The sequence below is a fragment of the Solanum stenotomum genome, chromosome 11 (assembly GCF_019186545.1).
Source record: "Solanum stenotomum isolate F172 chromosome 11, ASM1918654v1, whole genome shotgun sequence".
NCBI classification, from domain to species: domain Eukaryota; kingdom Viridiplantae; phylum Streptophyta; class Magnoliopsida; order Solanales; family Solanaceae; genus Solanum; species Solanum stenotomum.
Window position 1 is genome coordinate 31,547,482 of NC_064292.1, and position 22,578 is coordinate 31,570,059.

General features: G+C 32.6%; 1 pseudogene; it reads right to left on the reverse strand.

Annotated features, from left to right (window-relative positions):
• Positions 1–1,103: 1,103 nt before the first annotated feature.
• Positions 1,104–22,559, reverse strand: LOC125845829 (uncharacterized; annotated as a pseudogene).
• Between the last annotated feature and the right edge of the window lie 19 nt (positions 22,560–22,578).

Below are 22,578 nucleotides of genomic sequence, written 5' to 3' on the forward strand. Positions count from 1 at the left end.
TAGATATTTATGTCATTGATCATTTTATTAAGGATAAAGGGGAGTTTTGAAATTAATTATTTCTAGTTATAGTAAGACTATATTCTTTTTAGGACTAACTAAAAAAGGGGGTGCCACATAAAATGGGACCGGAAGAGTACTTCTTTTGTTTAATTTAATTTTAATTTTAAAAGCAATGAATATTGAATTTTATTTTAAGAAAAAAATTAAAACAGAAACCAAATTGACTATATAAATAGTTATTTAAAAGGCTTAATAAATAATCAATGATTTAAAATTTATTAGGATATTTCATTTAGATATTGTAACTAAGTCATGTTTCGATTCAAATTTCAATAAAATGTTTGCGCGTGATTTTGTTCATCGATAATTAAGTTAACCACATAAATATGTCATTTCCTTTAGTTATACACATTCACCTCAAGAAGAAAATATGTGTAGTATTATGACGTATTGAGGTGAATGTGTATAATCAAAGAAAATAATATATATTTTATTTGATTAATTTAACTATCTAATTAATGGAGAATGAGAGCAGCCACAATTTTTTTAATGAAAAATGTCATTTTATCATTGAGATACTTTGCTTGTTTGCTCGGAATAAATTTAAAGATATTATACACAACATCAAATCGACACCTACATTCTTATCACCGTAATTGGAGTTCACCGACCTTGATTGATCACATATATCGCCAGCTATCTTTGCATTTTCAATATTTGTAGCGACTTGCGATCAATATACGTATTATTATTACCTCCTCCAGTCATGATCATTAATAAGGCTTCATAATATTTTAAAGCTTATGACGTCTGAATCTAAATATTAAAGTATCAGCAGTGGTCATCCTACCAGCTTTTGCTACATCCCGTTAAGCTCCCATATTCTAAAACTAGCTAAATAGCGTAAGAGTTTCAGAAACCAGAATAAAACACGGAAATCTTACTTTCACAAACAAGTTGTAAATAGGATAAAACTTATATCAGACTATTTAGAGAAAAAAAACACTTATTAAACAGCAGTTAAACCTGATAGTATAGATGAGTAATGTTTTTAAACATAAACAAAAAAAGCAAACTGGCTCCAATCCGTTGTTGAATCACTAAAGTTGTAGGCATTGTAAAAATTGCATAATCTCCTGCTTATCAAGTACAATTTGCATCTTCTCATCAGATTTGTCATTATTATTATTATTAGCAGCTTTGGTCTTGATCATCATGATTAATAAGACATTTTTTCTCTCAACTTTGCTTTGGGGCAGATATGTAGGTGCGAGATAATATTCTCTAATCTGCCATTCACTCTGTCTCAATCTGGATGATGACTTTTGACGTTGTCCATGTGTCTCTTCTTTCCATCAAAAATTTACTTGACTTCTCCTGTAGGTTTCCAAATCCATGGGGGTGCTTTACTAGCAAAAAAATTGTCCTTTTCCAAAATCTGAAAAGCGATCAAATAGCATGTATTCTTCGCGTCCTCTGTAGATTCAAAAATTTCAGATGGATTAGCATTTTGATTCTATCACAATAATCGACTTCCATAACGTTATGATTACTAGGAAAAGGCTTTCCTATTACGTACCTCACCAAATACTTCATCATCTCCTTGTCAGTTGGGTTCAAACACCCACAATTACCTTTTTTTTAAGGAAACTGAATCCAAAAGTTAACAAAGATATCAATGAAGTCATGAGTCCATTCAGAGTCACCTACCCAGGAAGTGATTGAGCCTCCCCCACGATCCCCTTTGTTCAATGGGGGAAGGGTCATGCCTTTGTGTTTTCAACCTCAAATCGTGATTTGAAGTTGATACTCATGGATTAGGAACACATCCAAGTAGCACAAAGTATTCAGGTGGTTGCAGCTCAGCAGTCATTTCATTAATCGAAACATTGTCTAAATCAGCATACTTCTGAAATGCACTTGAAACCCGATCTGACATAGGAATCACAAATGTAATAGACTTCTGGTGCGATGATTTTTTGCACGGTGAAGTAGTCTGAATATCTACACCTGCCAAGTTTTCTGACATTGAAATAACAGCAGAAGAATTATTTTGACTTCCACCGCCATTTAAAATAGGAAAAAAGGATAAATATACCCCCGAACTATTACAAATGATATGTTTATATCCGTTATACTTTAAGGTTATATATACCCTTACCATTACACTTTTGGATTGTGTATACCCTTAAAATTAACGAACGGACACGTGGCTTCATCTCAACCATTTATTCAAATTTATTTATTTATTTACCTAAAATTAAAAGATCCACCCGACCCACAACCAAATAACCAAATCTTCATCTAGAATAAACCCAATGCATCCTCTGTAAAGTTTCAAACAACAACAATCTATCAACCCCTTTCAACAACACAAATAGATTGTAAGAATATTTTTAACCTTGTGCAAAATCAAAATCAAAAGCTTTCCAACAACAATCACAAAAATATGGTGCACTTGGTTCAATTCATCAAAATCTATTTCAAGAATATTTTTGAACCCTTTTAACCATAACAAATCAATTTGAGCTCAAATTTTTTGATTCAATTGCAAACCCAATTTAAAGCTTGAAGTTTTATCCATCAATGGTGATAGTATATTTAACCCGTTTCAACAACAACTAATCAATTTAAGTGCAAATNTGACTCAAACAAGGTTTAGCTTATTCTCGAACAAGAAAACCCAAAAAGGGAAACCTAAACTATATATGTTGAATGGGTTCAACTTAATTAACTATAATGGTTTATATAAAAAAGAAAAAATTAGGAAAACATATGGTATTAGTCTATTACACTATTAATTAATTAGTAATATTTTTTGAGTACTTAGAACAATATCCAATAGTAGTACTAATATTTTGTGTGGTTGCATTTTATGATTAATCTTTATATTATATGCAGAGTAGAGAAACATAATTGAGATATGAATATTTTCTAGAGTTAATATCTCAAAAGGTCACTCAACTTGGAGAATTTATCTAACAAAGTCATTGAACTTTGTTTTGTATCAATAAAATCACTCAACTTATACATTTGTATCAATAAAATCACTCACTTAAATTTATTATTAAAATGATTAAATTTGACATGATAAAATAAATTATTTTATTATATCATGTTCATTATTAAAATAATACGTAAATAAACCAGAACTCTTATTATTAAAATAAATTTAATATTACAAAATAAATTATTTTTATGACATATTCATTATTAAAATAATAAATAAATGACTCAACTCTACATATTTTTAATCGCACTACAACTCTCATTTCTAAGATTAAAAATAAAAATCCCACCACCTCAACTTTGTTTGTTTCTATTTTTTTAAAATTATACCTATTATATTACTACTTATGCATTTTATATGCTTTTTATATCTGCATTTTGCACCGACGTCGAGTCTAATAGATTCTTGATGATATATTCTGTCAAACTGCCGTAGGGATTATTTCCCTTTTCTGTTTGCGTTTTCCCATATATGCAAATGAAAAAAATAATTACTGCAATAACAATTCACATGCATAGTTGTGGTTTCTGGACGTTTCAACTTTCATGTGAGTTTTGACTGAAAACCTCAATGTGTAAATTAGTGAGGTTTAGGATAAATTTCGATTGATCCTCAATGTGAACGTTGGAATCGATGGTTTTTTATTTTTTTAATAATGAACATGGCATAAAAAAATAATTTATTTTGTCATGTTAAATTTATTTAAATAATAAAATTTAGTTAAGTGATTTTATTGATACAAATACCTAAGTTGAGTGATTTTATTGATATAAATATCTAAGTTGGTGATTTTATTGATACAAAACAAAGTTCAATGACTTTACTAGATAATTTCTCAAAGTTGAGTGACATTTTAAGATATTAACTCTATTTCCAACCCCATTCAACAACAAATCGATTTGAACAACAAATTAAAATTGATCTCTTGTTTTTTAACGAAAGCACATGCTACTGTGTCTTTGTTTTAATGAGATTTGAAAAAGAGTTGCAAATGAAGATGTATTGAAGAACAATTTTGTCTTTTGTTTGATTTAAAAGGTTTTGGGTTATGTTTTAATGGAGGAGGGTTCTTTGCTTTTTATTTTAATTTTAAATGTCATGGTGTTGTAATTTGGGTCACGGGTGGGTAAATAAAGAAAGATGGGTGGGTTTTTGGGTAAAAAAATAAATAAAATTGGGTAAATTGTTGAGATGAAGCCATGTGTCCGTCAGTTAGTTTTAAGGATATACACAACCTAAAAGATTGACGGTAAGGGTATAGACAATCTCAAAGTATAACGGAGGATATGTACATACCATTTATGATAGTTCGGGAGTATATTTGTCCTTTTTCCCTTTAAAATATTTGGGTCTGCAGCAACCTGCAGAATAAAACTGTTCCTTGAGATGCAGAAGCTCATTGATCATATTTCGGTAAGCATTTGCATCTCGAATTCTACAGGGAAAACATTATCAGGTAAGGGATTGCTTCAACAAAATCTCTCCACCACATATGCTCTTCTAGGGGAGAGAGATAAATTTACACAAATCACAACAAGTTCAAATATTCACATTGATTATCACGCCTCTTCATACAAAAGGCTAGCGAAATACTCTTCCAATACGATCATTAGCTAAAAGGTCCATTGCATGACTGAATCTAGACAACTTCATCATTATAAGATGATGATACTGAAGGCAAATCCACCGTCGTATTCATCACAGCCGAAAGATTTTTGGTCCACTTGCAACTACAAAGTCATCAGTCAGTTTGTAAGGCAACGCACACAACCACTGCAAAATGACAGGAAAAACAATAGCATAACAAAACTTACAACTTCAGTAGAGTGCTCGACGATGCAATCTTTTGAGGAAGAAACTGAAGGCAAATCTACTGTCATACCTTAATTGGTGCTTAATTACCATAACTTTTCTATGAGACCAAAAACTTAAAGAGACTCGTAAAACTTAAAGTAATCTTCTAAGTGAGGCAAATAGGTATTTATAGAGAAGCAAATGTACCCAAAAAATCAAGTAGAAGCACTAACTAACACTGAAATAATTAGTTCAGAAACCTAAGTAAAAATAAAAAGCAACAACTTAGAGAGTAGAGTTCTCCGGATATGTCACGACTCAAGTCTACACCCTGGACGTGGCCGGCACTCAAGAACCATTGCTGGTCCCCAAGCGAACCCTCATCCTGGTTGACTACAAGCGGAAGACTAACTTAAGCATGCAAAAGTTTAAAACTGAAATAAAATTCAATAAACTCAACTTTTGAAACTTTAACTCAAATGAACAAATTAGAATAAAAATAATATATTTAACTCGCCATAAAATAGGCACTTAAGTCTTTAAAACATTTAATAAAATAAATGAATAATACAGACTTCTCAACTATACTGACTATCTATGAAGCCTCTAACTGATAAAGATGGAAGTCGGGACAAGACCCACGACATCCTGACTAAACTGAAAAGTAAATGAAATCCTCCGGAAAGCAAGGAGGCTCACCATAGCTAACTCGAACTCTCGGATGTATCAACGAAGCTCATGTTGATGATCCTGAATACATGTGTGTGCATCATGAAAAGATGCAGGCCAAATGGCTCAGTACGTGGAAGGTACAAGCATGTAAGAGGAATTTTAAAGCATAAACATAAGTTTGAAACTTGATAAAAAGGAAACATATATACTTACCTCTTCTCAAACTTACTCAACTCAAGGATTACTCAAGGATACTCAAAACTACTCAAACTTACTCAACTCAGAAGTATTCAAGGATAAGATACTCAACTCAGAGATTAGATACTCAACTCAAGGATACTCAACTTAAGATACTCAACTCAAGATACTCAACTCTGGATACTCAACTCAATATAAAGCAACAATAAGAGATGCAATATATAGAAAACTTTATAAAACAGTAAAAACAACTTAGTTCGTTAAAGAAAGTGCGATAACAAACTCAACTTTACTCATATCATAAAAAGACATATCATGCTCCCTCTCAAAGTCTACTTGTGCAATGTATGAATGAAGTCTCATACCCCCATTCATACTAAGCAGAACCCCTTGAGGAGCCATGCAATTATTACTGTGGGAGTTTCTCTAATCGACAATCACCACTATGAGCCTAAGTGGTGATACAACGTCTTGCCCACGCTGTCAGAACTGTTTTATACTTTGCCGTCATATAGAACGCTTAACTAAGTAGATCCACTAGCTTAACTTATGTGATCATCTAAAAAGTATGACCCATTAATACCCATGATGGACACATGGTTTATGGAGACTTGAGTTAGCTGAACTCGCATCTCCATATTGGTGCTCAATACCACTCCCAAAACGTACTTAGCTCATATGTTTGTAAAAACAAAACTCTTTCTTTGGTTTGAGATTATTACTCAAAACTTAGCTTAAAAGCTCTCTTGGAAATCATAGTTTCCTCTTTATTGAAAAACTAGCTCAAAGGCTCTTTTGAAATCTCAGTTTCCTTTCTTGTTTAAATGTGAAAGTATTTACTCTTTGGGAATACATAGTCCCGATATACTCTTTTGAAGAAATGAACTCAACTTTTTACTCTTTACTCTTTACTCTTTGCTTAAGTCTTAAAACAAAGTTAAAACATTTGTAAAAGACTTCTTAAAATATGGTTCACACTGAATTATGGACGTGAACGACTCAATGCATGGTTTTCAATAACCATAGATAGAACTCAATACTTGGAACTCAAGAACTTCAATAATTCTACTCACTTCAAGAATGCTCAACTTAGAGGGTTCATGCAGAATTATGAGCATGAACTACTCAACTCAAGGACTCAAAGATACTTCTTATCTCAAAACTGTTCGACTTATAATGTTCATGCAGAATTATGGGCGTGAACAACTCAACTCATGGACTTCATGGGTAATAGGTAATAGTCTCATGATTAGGAATGTAATCTCAAATGGGTTAGAAACTCAATACTTAAGACTTAGGATTTGAAGTTATTTCTCCTCTCATAGATACTCAACTTCTGGAGTTCATGCCACTACTAAAAAAACAGTGAATACCGACCTAAAAATTTCCGACCTCAAATGGAGGTCGGTAATTTCCGACCTCCGGAGGTCGGTATTTACAACTAGTCGGTTTTTATGCAAAATAAAGAGGGAAAACCAAATTCCGACCTCTGGAGGTCGGAATTTTCCCGGAAAAAATAAATGACAATAAAAATACCGACCTCATGAGGTCGGTATTTTTTATATTTAATTGAGAAANTCCTCAAAAGATTCTAAGGGACCTTATCAAAAGGTTTGAAAGAACTCTCAAACTTGACTCTCAACTCTACCTTGAATTTGATTTATGAATTCAAGGTTATGATCATGTTAGGAATGATTTTAGGTGTTTAGAAGTAGCTTAGAATAGTTAGAATCGAAAATGAGTGAAAGTGCACTTTAAACGAACTCAAACGGGGTAACCGACGACAAACTGGATGAGGTAGGCAACCCTGGCGCTATGGGTGGCGCAAGGCGCCAGCCCCTAAACTTCAGAGGTGCATTTGGGGCGCTCTGGCAGGCGCATCGCGCCAGGCCCCAACCCAGAAAATTCAGCAAGTTTCTTTTCTCGTTTTCTCACCTTATTTCGCCTAGAATCGAATGGTTTCTTCCCCAATCACTTAGAATTGATTACTTAACATAAGTACCCTCTAATCTACTCAATACATCCATTAAAACACTCACTTTGATCTCAAGAAATCATCCAAAACCCAACACGACAAGATTTAGAATGAACTTCAAGAACACCTATCAAGAACTCAAATCTTTCAACTTCAAGAATGAAATTTGCGCTGAAAATAACATGTTGGGCATGTGGGTGAACAAACCCAACACTATGGAAGCTTAGATACCTCTTAGGGATTAAACCCATGGCGAAAATCCGCAAGAATCTCGACGAAAGCTTGACCCCTTCCTCTTTTCACCTCTTTTCTCTTCTTTTCTCTTCTTGAACTCTCAACTAAAGCCCTAGGCTAATTTTAGAATTATAAAACTGAACCTAATAGGATTAGACCCTTAAAATATTACTAAAAACGAATTAAATCTGATTGGGTAAGGAAAATACCAAACTACCCCTCACTATTTCCGGCAAACTTTCCTTAACTGGACAGCCTAACTTCAAAAGGTCATATCTCACTCATACGAACTTGAAACTTAGCAAAATCGGCGGCGTTGGAAAGATAATTCAAAGATCTTCGCTATTGTATCTAGTAGCACACCTAAATCATCCTGAGCTAGGAGTTATGATCGTTTGAAGTCGACCCAAAACTCATACTTAGCTTAACTTACAAAATTTCAGATTTTGCAATATCCAATTTAATTCTTTTTGGAACTCAAGGTGCTACATCTAGTGACCTTAACACTCAAGAAATTTTAATTTCCTTGGTAAAATCCTACTCACAACGAAGGATGGTTCAAGTCTTAGCTCAAAAAATTTCTGGGGTGTTACAGGATATTATCACTATGTTTGCAAATGACCAAACTCTCCGACTTTAAACTCATTGATGATCAGAACCTAAATTCTCTCCGACTTTATACTCATTGACAAAAGACGGAAGGGAGAAAATGACAAAAAGAACAATTGATATCTGACCAGCTCATGCAGGATCAAGAACAGGACACTTTTTGGAATATGGAGGAAACTATGGTAATATACTTAGCGCAACAGAAATTGTGAGAACCTTTATAGAAATGAATCCTATTAAGTTCTTCTACTTTTTGTACAACATTATCATACAACGAAAAAGATTCTTTTCCTAGGTTGTCTGTATAAACAATGTATACGGGTTATTCCCCCACCTCCACAAGTTTGCTTCTATAATAAAATCATATGCACTTACAAAAATATTTATATTCCATCAAAAGAGTACTCCCAGCTTTTATACTTTGACTAGACCCTGTCATATGTAAAATAAAAAAAGTTAAGTGATCAGTCTCAGCCTCAGTGTAGTGTAGCAGACTAGCAGCTCAATCGAGTGATTCCACCATCAAAATCGGGTGAACTGTTTTGCATATAGGCATAGCTCAGAAATCCAACATAACGAAACAAACATCTTCCAACAGAAAGTCGGTATGTTTGTCTCTTCCATAATGACATTAGTTACAATTGTGAATAGCGAAAAATTGTATTTTTGGCCTAAGGAGAGTCAATTTTTTTATTTTTGGACAATGGTAACACTTGTAGGAGAGATAAAGTTGCACATCACATCTTGAAGAAACAAGTAACTAAAAGAATATCACCAAGAACATTACAAATCCTTAAATATAGAAGAGGAAGTACCGAAGACGTAGACGGAGCAAGTGTTCCGGCAAACCCAGCAATCGCCATCTGCTGGTTCAAGGAATGGGTTCACCCCCTGAGTTACTGTAGGGGGAAGTTGTTGGCAACTCGACTCAATTTCCTCTTGAATCTTTGGTAAATCGTGTGTACATATTCGTTGGTCCATTCGCATCAGAGGACGAAACCATTAATGTATTATTGAGTGGGATTTTATGAATTATTGAGGTTTCTTACGTATATAACTAACTAAAAGAGATATATATTGTGATTAATTTATCTAAGCAATATTTGTGAATACACATATGCTTTTTCCAAAATATGAACCAAACATATCTAATAAAAATGTTTTATTAGATGTTCAACTATTAAAATATATAATTTAAATATCAGCATAAATTTTACTGTTAAATTTACAAAATTGCCGATATATTGTGTCTCTAATTATTGCACTATGTTTGCCTTTATTTATTTATTGTATAAAATCTATAAATCAGTAAAAGTCTCCACACGACTTTGATATTTATTAACCTCGAAGAAAACATATTTTCGTCTCAAATTAAATAATGACATTGTTGTGATACGTCAAGTGGTTTTTCATAAAAATTTAAAAATTGAGAAAATTAATATTTATTTCGTTTTATTTTACATGACATTTTTTAACTTGATATAATATTTAAGAAATAATGAAAATTTTGAAATTTGTCATTTTAAACCATCCTTAGATATTTATGTAATTAATCATTTTATTAAGGGTGAAGTGGAATTTTAAAATTAATTATTTCTAGTTATAGTAAGATTATATTCTTTTTAGAACTAACTAAAAAAGGGGTGCCACATAAAATGGGACGGAAAAAGCACTTATTTAATTTAATTTAATTTTAATTTTAAAACAATGAATATTGATTTTGATTTTAAGCAAAAATTAATAAAACAATTAAAATAGAAACCGAATTGACTATGTAAATAGTTATTTAAAAGGCTTAATACATAATCAATCATTTAAAATTTATTAGGATATTTCATTTAGCTATTCTGACTAAGTCATGTTTCGATTCAAATTTCAATAAAACGTTTGTGCGTGATTTTGTTCATCGATAATTAAGTTAACCACATAAATATGCATTTTCTTTAGTTATATGAATTCACCTCAAGAAGAAAATATGTGTAGTATTATGACGTATTGAGGTGAATGCGTATAATCAAGAAAATAATATATATTTTATTTGATTAATATAACTATCTAATAAACGGAGAATGAGTGCAACCACAATTTTTTATGAAAAATGTTCTTTTATCATTCAGATATTTTATCGCTTGTTTGCTCCGAATAAATTTAAATCATTCAGATACTATACACAACATCAAATAGACACCTACATTCTTATCACCATTATTGGAGTTCACCAACATTGATCGATCACATATATCGTCAGCTATCTCTGCAATTTCAATACTTGTAGCGACTTGCGATCACTATACATACTATTATTACCTCCATCAATCATGATCATTAATTAATAAGGCTTCATAATCTTTTAAAGCTTATGACGTCTGAAGCTAATATATATATGAATATAAAGATGGATATTAAGATTTAAAAGTTTGAATTTAAATATATATTTAAAATATCAAAATGTTGTATTAATTAATTAAATATAAACACTACTCTTAAAAGATTTAGATGGTTTGTTTTCAATGTTTGAAAGAATAAAACTCTTGTTTGTTTAAAAATTAATAAATATAAAATTGAACAAAATATTAAATTCATAATTATATATCAATAAAAAAATTAAAAATTATACGAAATTATGGTGATGGTAACGGTGGTGGTTGTGGACGCTAATTGGAGATCGTATTTGCTAATGATAGTAGATGGTGATAGGCAGGTAGTGGCTAATAGTTGTTTCAGATAATAATGATAGTTAATGGAGACGATAAATGATGATAGTGATTACCTGATTGGTGGTATATAATAATAACTAGTGATGGTGATTGTCGATTGTAATTAATGATTATTACGATCGAGATGGTCGATAGTGATGTCTAGCTATGGTTGTATGTGGTTATTACATAGTGGAGTTACTAATGGTGGACAATAACGCCTCTAGTGATGAACGAATGGAATTGATGAACTCCAATCTTTAATTATATTTTAATACAATACCAAGTAAATTATTAAACATAAGGTATTCAAAATTTTATTTTTATTGAAAAATTCGATGCTCTTTTACATGTATATCTAAGCCACATACTAAAATTATGGGTTCAATTGAATGTATAACATGTGAGCTACATCCGTCTATATTTGTATGCATAATATTAATCATCATTTTATTTAAATTTTATATTTATCAATATTTAGATAAAAATAAATTATATCTATTCACATATTAAGACAATAAATAAATATTCATATTTCAAATTTAGATACAACATCAAATGCGTACATCTTTTTCAAAAGAAGAGAAAGAGTAGGGCTTAAGACTTGTGTTTTGATAGAGTAAATACTGTTATTTACTGAATATATATATATATATGTGTGTGTGTTTACCTCAACTTTGTGAACATCATCTGTTGTAGTAAATGTACAATGCTTTTGTTAGTACATTTGACTACATAGTCGATTTATATACATGCATTCAGATTTTTTTTTAATATTCAATAACAAATTACTCATATTTATTTTACCAGATAGATAACATTACTAATATCAACATTAACATTAAAATATGTATAACAACCTATTTTGTATATTCTTACATAACAAATTATTCATATTTATACAATTACGAACATGTACAATTTGACATAAACTACAGTAGATTATACAATTGATTTCTATTTTTATACATTTACGTACTCAAATTGCAGATATATATCAAGTCATCTGTCTTGATCAATTCACATACAATTGAAAACAGATTCTTCAACCGAAACTCCAATTATCAATGGAGTAATTATACAATCACGGATAAAAGTAGTTAATTCTCGATTTATTAAAATATAATTGCAAACAACTGTTAGAATGAAACTCCAATTATTAATGGAGAATTTATACAATTACATATACAAATCGGTTCAATTGCTCTATTTTTTCAAGTTCTTCATCTACATGAATGCAAATCAAAAACACGAATCAATATAAATCAAAAACACGTTTATAGCTGAGAAAAGTGAGTTGCCCTCGAGATTTGATTGGATGTACGAAGATGAAATCAATTGGTTGTACGAAGAAGATATAACTAGTAGGAAAGTCTAACGAGCTAATATTCCGTGAATTAAGGAATTTTATACCTTTTCGTAGCCGAGATTACCCATAGCTTTCAAAAATTTGAATTCAATTTTGTATAAAACTTTGAAGAAAACAGAATTGTGCCGATCATCACTGTAGCAACTTAAAAATATAGCTACGATTAGTAATTAATTTAATTGTGGTAGCTATATGCGAAAGTTGCTCAATAGAAAATGGGTTTTGACCCATTTGGTTCCTGAAAATTCCTGTATATACTGAATGTATACTTATGTATATTGACCCTTTTTCATGTATATCAAACTGTATACCGAGTGTATACAACTCACTTCAATCCATGCAACCTGTATTTTAATTTGTAGCCTTGTATTCACTGCACTTCGACCTGTATATCAGTATATACATGTCCATTTTTGGAGGCTTAAGTTTCAGCTTTCAGCCCAGGTACTGCTTCCAAGCTGACTGACTGGATAAAAGAAGGATTGGGACTCAGATAGATTTCACATACAAACAGGCAAAAGCAAAAGAAGAGGAATTAGAGTTGGATAGAATCCAAACTCTTAGCATGATATTCAAATCACAAATAAACGGAATAAATGGAACAATCCACGTTATTAATACTAAACAGCCAACTGATTTTTTGACCATAGATTGGACTACAAATAAGACTCATTCAGCTTATTTTTGTTATTTTGGCTTTTATATAAGTGCTTATAAGCACTTTTTAATTTTATTCAAACACTTCAAAACTGCTTAAAAGCTATTTTGACTTAAAAACACCTAAAATAAGTCAATCCAAATGGGCACTCATACTCATATAATGCCGAGTTAAACATAGATGAGCCAAACTTGGAAATAAACCATTCTCACACAATAAAAGTGGAAATAACATGAACTCACTACTTAAAATAAAAGTCCTACATTCAAACCAAAATGCATCAGATTTCCACACAAATGACAATAAACATTTTGGTGACCCTTTTCACTGGTAACAAACTAAAAGAAAAAAAACATAGAGAAGCCAAACTAAGCATGAAGCATAAATTTTGAATAACACCTGCTGAGAAAATAAAACGGAATTATTCTGCTCCCTAACATGATGACTTGAGGACCATTCACATCGAAAGACAACAAATTAAGCACATTAGAGGAGAAAAGCACAAGGAAGCATATGTATTTCTTCTTGAGTAAGGCATCAGATATACTTCAAAAATCGCTTGGGACGCATAAACAAATCACTGGACGGAAACAAAAAATTGATGCAAAATCTAAACTTTTCTTGTAAAAGCAAACAAAACTCAAGGGCTACAACACATTGCATGAAGATGCATCAGTATATATTATATTATAGGCAAAAAATAACATACATTTGTTAAAGATGGCACTGCTTGTTGTAACACCTAAAATAGTGAAGGAGTCAATCTTAACAACCCATAGATTAGCCTTTTTGAAAGATGAAATCGAACATTCATGAAGCCATTTTAGAAACTCAGAGATGTGATTATCATCTAGTAACTAAGGAGTCAAAAGAGTACTCCCAGCTTTTATACTTTGACTAGACCCAGTCATATGAAAAATAAAAAAAGTCAAGTGATCAGTCTGAGAGTAGTGCAGTAGCTCAATCGAGTGATTCCACCATCAAAACCGGGTGAACTGTTTTACATATAGTCCATAGCTCAGAAATCCAACATAACGAAACAAACATCTTCCAACAGAAAGGATGGGACAGTACGAGAAACAGATGCACCATGTGCTGTAGTGCTAATTTAAAGACCCAGCAAACTGCTGTAGAAGACACAAACTCACCATCACTGAGTCCACAATGTATCCATAATGAATAAAGCTCCACAAGAGAGTGCGGCCCAGGTTTCCTCCTTTCATGATCTTCAAAGAGCCAGCACGATTCTTCGTTAACCTATTTCACCCACAATATTAAGAAAAGATAATCATAACAGTAGGTAGGGAATCAAAATTGCAGAAAATGCAAAGGTCTATTTGTCCTTTATCAAAACAGTAGAAGTATGTTTGTCTCATCCATATTTCATAATTACATTAGTTACAATTGTGAATAGCGAGAGGAGAGCCAATTTTTTTTCTTTTTGGACAATGGTAACACTTCTAGGAGAGATAAAGTTGCACATGACAGCTTGAAGAAACAAGTAACTAAAAGAATATCACCAAGAACATTACAAATCCTTAAATATAGAAGAGGAACTACCGAAGACGTAGACGGAGCGAGTGTTCCGGCAAAGCCAGCAGCCACCATCTGCTGGTTCAAGGAATTAGTTCCATGTTCAGGCCCTGAGTTACTGTTGGGGGAAGTTGTTGGCAACTTGACTCAATTTCCTCCTGAATCTTTGGTAACTCTCGTGTACATATTTGTTGGTCCATTCGCATCACAGGACGAAACCATTAATGTAAGGAACCACACATTTACCCTGTTCATTGACATGCATCCATCCAGTTGTAAGTACAGCTTGTGGATACACCACACTACTCTGTCACTCGCTGAAGCTTGTGGATACACCAAAATACTCTTGGCCACCCGCTCAACATAAATGGTATCTCATCTAGTAAATCACTTATATAAATGTAATAAATTCATTAAAATGAACCAAAGTAGAAGACAACAAAAGTGAGTTTATTTAACCTTTTCCTTCCTTCTTGGTTACCTCTTCCTTGTTCTCCTCCTCCTCTTTTTGTTCAACTTTTTCTTCATTGTATTCTTCTTGTCCAGTGTCACTATCATTATAGTAATCAAGAACAAAGTCACTGTCAAAGCAATCATCTAAACGATCATCTTCTTCCTCTGAGCTAGAATTAGGCGGCGAATCACGATATTCATGCGCTTTCCCATCAGGATCAAAAGAATCACCACTAAAAAAGGACTCAGGATCAGGATTAGGATCATTACAAAAAGAATCAGACATGGTCTTGGTGATGATATAAAAAAGATGAATTTTTCTAAGAATAAATTTTATTTTTGTTGTTTGAAAGATGAATTTTAGAAATAGGTAGAACATTTTATAATCAGATCGATCAGAATGAAGAGGTATAAGATCACACAAAATGGATGAAATTTTTATGAAGATTGTATGAACATGACTTTGACTAATAAAATGAGAAAGAACCGAGACAATGAAACATGCTGTATTTGTACTAATTCTATTTAAATAGTCCATATTTTAATAACTAATTATAAATTAGTCACTAATTAAATTTCAATACTCTATAAATATATAAACATTAATTAGTTCAAATGACTTATTCATAAATTAATCACTAATCAAATATACATTAATTAGGTTTTATGTATTGTAAACGTTTACTTTGATAATAAAATTAGTTTGTTATTAAAAAAATGTTAATTAGGTTTTGTCTCAAATCAATTACCGATTCAATTTGGGTATCTCAATAAAGATATACCATAATTAGCTGACTGAATTCAATAGTTGCTCGAGAAAAATGAATCCAACTCCTCTCTATTAGTGTATTACTAATGTAGTACCCGAAAAATGTCGGAGAAAAAAATTATTATTTATTTGCTTAATCATATGTCTATGGTCCAGGAAAGTCTTGAAGCAACGATAAAGTTATCTTCGTGCGATTTATAGGTCACGGATTCAAGTTGTGGAAGCAATCTTTAATGAATGATTGCATCTTGATAATTTTTTCATTGTGAAATATTTTTACGTTTTTCAATCTTAATATTAGCACCCCTGAGACAATATTAATTTTTGAAGAGTTTCTTGAAAATGCTATCTCCGAGATTCAAATGAGCCTTCATGCTTTAAAAATAAAGTTGTCTTCGATATAAAACTCAATATTTTTTCATAATATTTAGTATTACTAGTTTAGTATATGTGTTTTCTACGTGTCAATCGATACAATTATATATAAAAGAATAAAATTATTAAAAAATTGAAATTGACGTTAAAATAAATGTTATAGTTAAACATTGTAATTTATTTATCGCTATTGCAAATCATAAAATTAATGAATATAATTTTCTTCAAAATACGATCTGAAGATAATTTTTACTTATATAATTATAAATCTATCAAGACTTAATAATAAATACTTTATGTGATAATATAAGATTAAGCTACCTAACTATTTTAAGTAAAGTATTGCAAAAGATATTAGAAAAAAGATAGAAATATGAAATTTATATCAATCTTTTATATCTATTCCACTTGAAATTTATTTAGGTGAATTGGTTCTAACAGAAAATGTGAGTAATATGATCATGTTTTTCTAATCCTTGTTTGACTAAAGTTAGGTGTGTAGTTACATGGAGGAAAATGATGTTTGAGTCACATTATTTGTGCATCCCTAACCATTATCCATTAAAAAAAAATATGATTTTTGAATTGCATTATATTTACAGCAAAATCTTTGTATCATATTCATATTATTAGTACATTATTCATAATGCTATGTTCACTTTTACTTGTTCATTACTTTAAAAAATAGATTTTCAACTTTATTTGTTACTTTTAACATATCTGTAAGGCATATATTATTATTTTTTTCATAGTTTATTTTAGCATTAATTACTTATTTTTCAAATCATCTACCACGCCTAATACTTAAACTGTTAAACATTTTTTTGATGAACGTGTCAAATCCAAATATGACAAGTTAAAGTGAAATTAGTACTCTACCATCTAAACTTAACTGCTAAATTACATCAAATTTGCATTTGTTGCTAACAAATTCACAAGACTAGCATTTCTGAGATGTTCATAAACTTGCATTTACAAAACATGTAAAAACATCATCACATATTCAACATGAAATAATTTTTTTTGTACCATATAATATAAGGCACACGCTTAGCATTAGAACAAAAGCTGATAAGGCAAACTTTTACATTAGCTAGTTAGTATATACATAGTTGTTGAGCCAGAAAGTTGTAATTTTTGTGCTTTCTGGTGATATTATTTCACCGCCTTTTTTAACTTGACAGTGTTGTATAGGGGTTAGGCTTAGTCCCTCCTATGTGGCTTTTTGCTAAATACAACACGACCGAGACTTTAATCTGGGTATGTGAATGTAAAATAAAATAAAAAGTAGCAGCACCGTCTTTACACAGAATATTTGCAACAGTTGGGCAATGCCAGGACGACCTTGAGTAGCATATTGAGTAGGACTATCACTAGGCGTCTTGTGATCCTTTTGAGTTCTTCAGCTTCGCGTTTCCTACAGATAAACTGAGCTCTACTGCTGTAAATACAATAGAAAGTGGCAATCCTCGAGGCAGCATCATTCTGACGAGATCAAGTTGAAGGCGGCCTTGTAGAGATTGAATAATCTGCATCTCCTCATCAGATTTCCCTTGATTGTCATTATTACTACCTTTTAGTTCCTTTAGCTGGATCAACATGGTAAATAGGACATCTTTTTTCTCAACTTTGTTTGGAGGCAGATATTTAGATATGAGATAATATTCTCTCATATCAACGATGCTTGTCTCTACCGTAGTAGTAGCAGTAGTACCTGTAGAAACAACAAATAGTAAGTACACCGTGAGGAAGGGAAGGATGAAGGGTGATCGATGTTCATCGGGCATGAAACAATAAACTGTCAAATAGTTGAGTTTTCCCAATAACTAAAAAGTAATCAAATTCATTTTTCTCTACCAAGAATCAATCAATTCTCCTCCAATCTTGTAATTGTTTGCTATTGTTATCAGTGGACATAATTCAAATACTTATAATCTAATTTCAATTTTAAAAAAAAATTGTTATGTACATACTTAATATACTTTAGATATAACAAGCTAGAACAACAAAATTAAATAGTAACAGAAATCACGTAATTTTTGGACAATTAATATCGTACCAGGAAATTTTGACATTGTCCATGTGTCTCTTCTTTCCATCAAAAATTGACTTGACTTCTCCTGTAGGTTTCCAAATCCCTGGGGCTGCTTTACTAGCAAAAAAATTGGCCTTTTTTCAAAATCTGAAAAGCGATCAAATAGCATGTGTACTTCGCGCCCTCTGTAGATTCACAAATATCAGATGGATTAGCATTTTGATTCTATCACAATAATCGACTTCCATAACGTTATGATTACTAGGAAAAGGCTTTCCTATTACGTACCTCACCAAATACTTCATCATCTCCTTGTCCATTGGGTTCAAACAGCCACAATTACCTTTTTTTTTTTTAAGGAAACTGAATCCAAAAGTTGACAAAGATATCAATGAAGTCATGAGTCCATTCAGAGTCACCTACCCAGGAAGTGATTGAGCCTGCCCCACGGATCCCCTTTGTTCAATGGGGGAGGGGTCATACCTTTGTGTTTTCAACCTCAAATCGTGATTTGAAGTTGATATTCATGGATTAGGAACACATCCAAGTAGCACAAAGTATTTAGGTGTGGTTGCAGCTCATCAGTCATTTCATTAATCAAGGCATTGTCTAAATCAGCAGACTTCTGAAATGCACTTGAAAACTGATCTGACATAGGAATCACATATGTAATAGACTTCTGGTGCAATGATTTTTTACACAGTGAAGTAGTCTGAATATCTACAACAGCCAAGTTTTCTGACACCGAAATGGCATCAGAAGAATCATTTTGACTTGCAACGCCATTCAAAATATTTAAGTCCTCAGCAACCTGCAGAATAAAACTGTTTCTAATTGAGATGCAGAAGCTCATTGATCATATTTCAGTAAGCATTTGCATCTCGAATTCTACAGGGAAAACATTACCAGGTAAGGGATTGCTTCAAGAAAATCTCTCCACCACCTAGGGGAGAGAGATAAGTTTACACAAATCACAGCAAGTTTCAAATATTTACCTTGATTATCACGAAGGATAGTGAAATACTCTTCCAATACACTCTCAAGCAGAGGTTGTATACGATCATTAGCTTCAGGGTCCATTGCATGACTAGATCTAGACAACACCTTTTTCATCATTAAAGGATGACGAAACTGAAGTCAAATCCACTGTCATATTCATCACAGCCAAAAGATTCTTGCTCCACTTGCAACTGCAAAGTCATCAGTCAGTTTGTAAGGCAACACACACATTGACCGTAAAATGACAGGAAAAACAACAGCATAAGAAAACTTACAACTTCAGTTAGAGCGCTCGGCGGTGCAATCTTTTGACGACAAAACTGAAGGCAACTCTACTGTCATACCTTAATTGGTGCTTAATTACCACAGCTTTTCTATGAGACCAAAAACTTAAAGAGACTTGTAAAACTTAAAATAACCTTCTAAGTGAGGCAAATAAGTATTCATAGAGAAGCAAATGTACCAAAAAATTCAAGTAGAAGCACTAACTAACACTGAAACAATTAGTTCAAAAACCTAAGTAAAAATTAAAAGCAACAACTTAGAGAGTAGAGTTCTCCGGATATTATCACTATGTTTGCAAATGATCAAACTCTCCGACTTTAAACTCATTGATAATTAGAACCTAAATTAGTAGTTAAGCTATATGATACTAGAAAAGCAAAGGGAAACAAGCTAAGTTGAAACTCATGAGATAATTTAAAAAGGGAAAATAAAGTTAAACTGATGTGAAGAATTGCTAAGTTAAGTTTGGGTTCGGTTCGGAGAGGGCAGTGTGGAATAATTAATATAAAAGTACAATACACAAATAGTTTGTAGATAGGCCAGACCTTCCATGTTTTGACAAGACCATAACCCAGCAACAAGCACAAACAACAAAGGAAAACTTTGCCAAATTCAAAATAGAAAAGTTTAGAGTATCGGCAGATGTGTGGAAAAATAATTCTGCAGATAAAATGAGAAGAGACTACAGGTTAAATAAGGCCAAATTGACAAGACGGAACTCGGAAGGGAGAAAATGATGAAAAGAACAATCGAGATCTGACCAGCCCATGCAGGAACAAGAACATGACACTTTTTGGAATATGGAGGAAACTACGGTAATATACTATTTTTTTGATAAGATAAGTGGTATTAATAACAACATCAATGAGATGCAAGATTTACAAGATATGACATTTGAGCTTAAAAAAAAATCTCTAGCTAACCATACAAACTATCTAAAGCCAGAACTAATGAGTTAGTAAAATCCTGAAGTTGTTCTGCATTAACAGCAGGATACAAGTTGGACCAACTAAACAAATTTGCAATGCACCTAGCCTTCAAAATGCCTAAAGCAGTTGACTCTCCATCAAAACATCTCTTGTTCCTCTCTAACCAAATACACCGAAAAATACAAGCAGGTATCATAATTCAGATCTACTTGATGGCTTTGTCAACTTTCCATAGTCTCCAACCCTCATATGCATCATTAACTGTGACGGGTGTGGTCCAATTGATTCCAGAGAGACAAAAAAACATGCTCCATAATTCTGAGGCCACCTCACAATGAAGAAGAAGGTGCTTGGGAACTGGATTTTTCTTTTCTTTATGTTGTCTTGGGTGAGCCATGCCTCATATAGAGCTGTGTCCAGGTAAAAAGAATGACCTTAGGTGGTAGCTTGGTCCCTCCAAATGAGCTTCCAGCGCCAGTTATCTATCACAGGGTTTCTAGAGCACAACTATTAATACCCTTCCTTGACTGTATAAACTCCTTTTTGTTGTCCCCATTTGAGCTTATCAACTGCCTGGAGATTAATATGACAGTGTTGTAGTCTAGCAAAAAGGTCTTAGATCATTCACTTACCAATCGTGCATATTCCTTCTAAATCTCAACAGAAATTGTGAGAACCTTTATAGAAATGAATCCTATTAAGTACTTCTACTTCCTGTACGAAATTATCACACAAAAAAAAAGCTTTTTTTCCTAGGTTGTCTGTAACAACACTGTATACGGGTTATTCCCCCACCTCTCCAAGTTTGCTTCTATAATAAAATCATATGCACTTACAAAAATATTTATAACCCATCAAAAGAGTACTCCCAGCTTTTATACTTTGACTAGACCCAACCATATGTAAAATAAAAAAGTTAAGTGATTAGTCTCAGTGTAGTGTAGCAGCTCAGTCGAGTGATTCCACCATCAAAACTGGGTGAACTGTTTTTGGAAGACGTAGACGGAGCAAGTGTTCTGGCAAAGCCAGCAGTCGCCCTCTGCTGGTTCAAAGAATGAGTTCCAAGTTCACCCCTGAGTTACTGTAGGGGGAAGTTGTTGGCAACTCGACTCAATTTCCTCCTGAATCTTTGGTAACTCCCATGTACATATTCGTTGGTCCATTCGCATCAGAGGACGAAACCATTAATGTAAGGACCATGCATTTTACCCTGTTCATTGACATGCATCCATCCAGTTGTAAGTACAGCTTGTGGGTACACCACACTACTCTGTAACTCGCTGAAGCTTGTGGATAAACCAAAATACTCCTGTCACAAGGCGATGAAACTTTCTCACTCTCACCATTAGACTGGTAACTCATCTCCACACACAATGATGAAGCAGATTTTGCAAGAAACTGATAGTCTTAACTCCTTGAATCAGTCAGCCAAACAGATAATATTAAAGTATCAGCAGTGGTCATCCTACCAGCTTTTGGTACATACCGTTGAGCTCCCAAATTCTAAAACTAGCTAAATCGTGTAAGAGTTTCAGAAACTAGAATAAAACATTTTTATATACATCAAGCAAATGCAAAGCTTAAAAAAGAGAGATTAGACCATCCCAGATACACAAAAGACTAAGAAACCTTACTTACTTTGTAAGTAGAATAAAACTTATATCGGACTATCAAATAAAGGAAATTTAGGAAAAACACTTACTAAACAGCAGTTAGAACCTGATAATATAGATCAGTAATGTGTTTTACAGTTTTCCCTATTCTAAAAAGTGATCAACAAGCGTGTGTTGTTGTTTGTCCCCTTTGTATATTCAAGGATTTGGGATGGGCTGAAGACTCTGATTCCGTAAACATTATCGACATCCATAATAGTATGCTTACAAAGAAAAGGGTTGCTTATTACTTACTTCAACAAATTGTTCATCATCTCCTTGTCCATTGGATGACCATTACTTTTCCCCATTCTATTCTCAAAACAAACA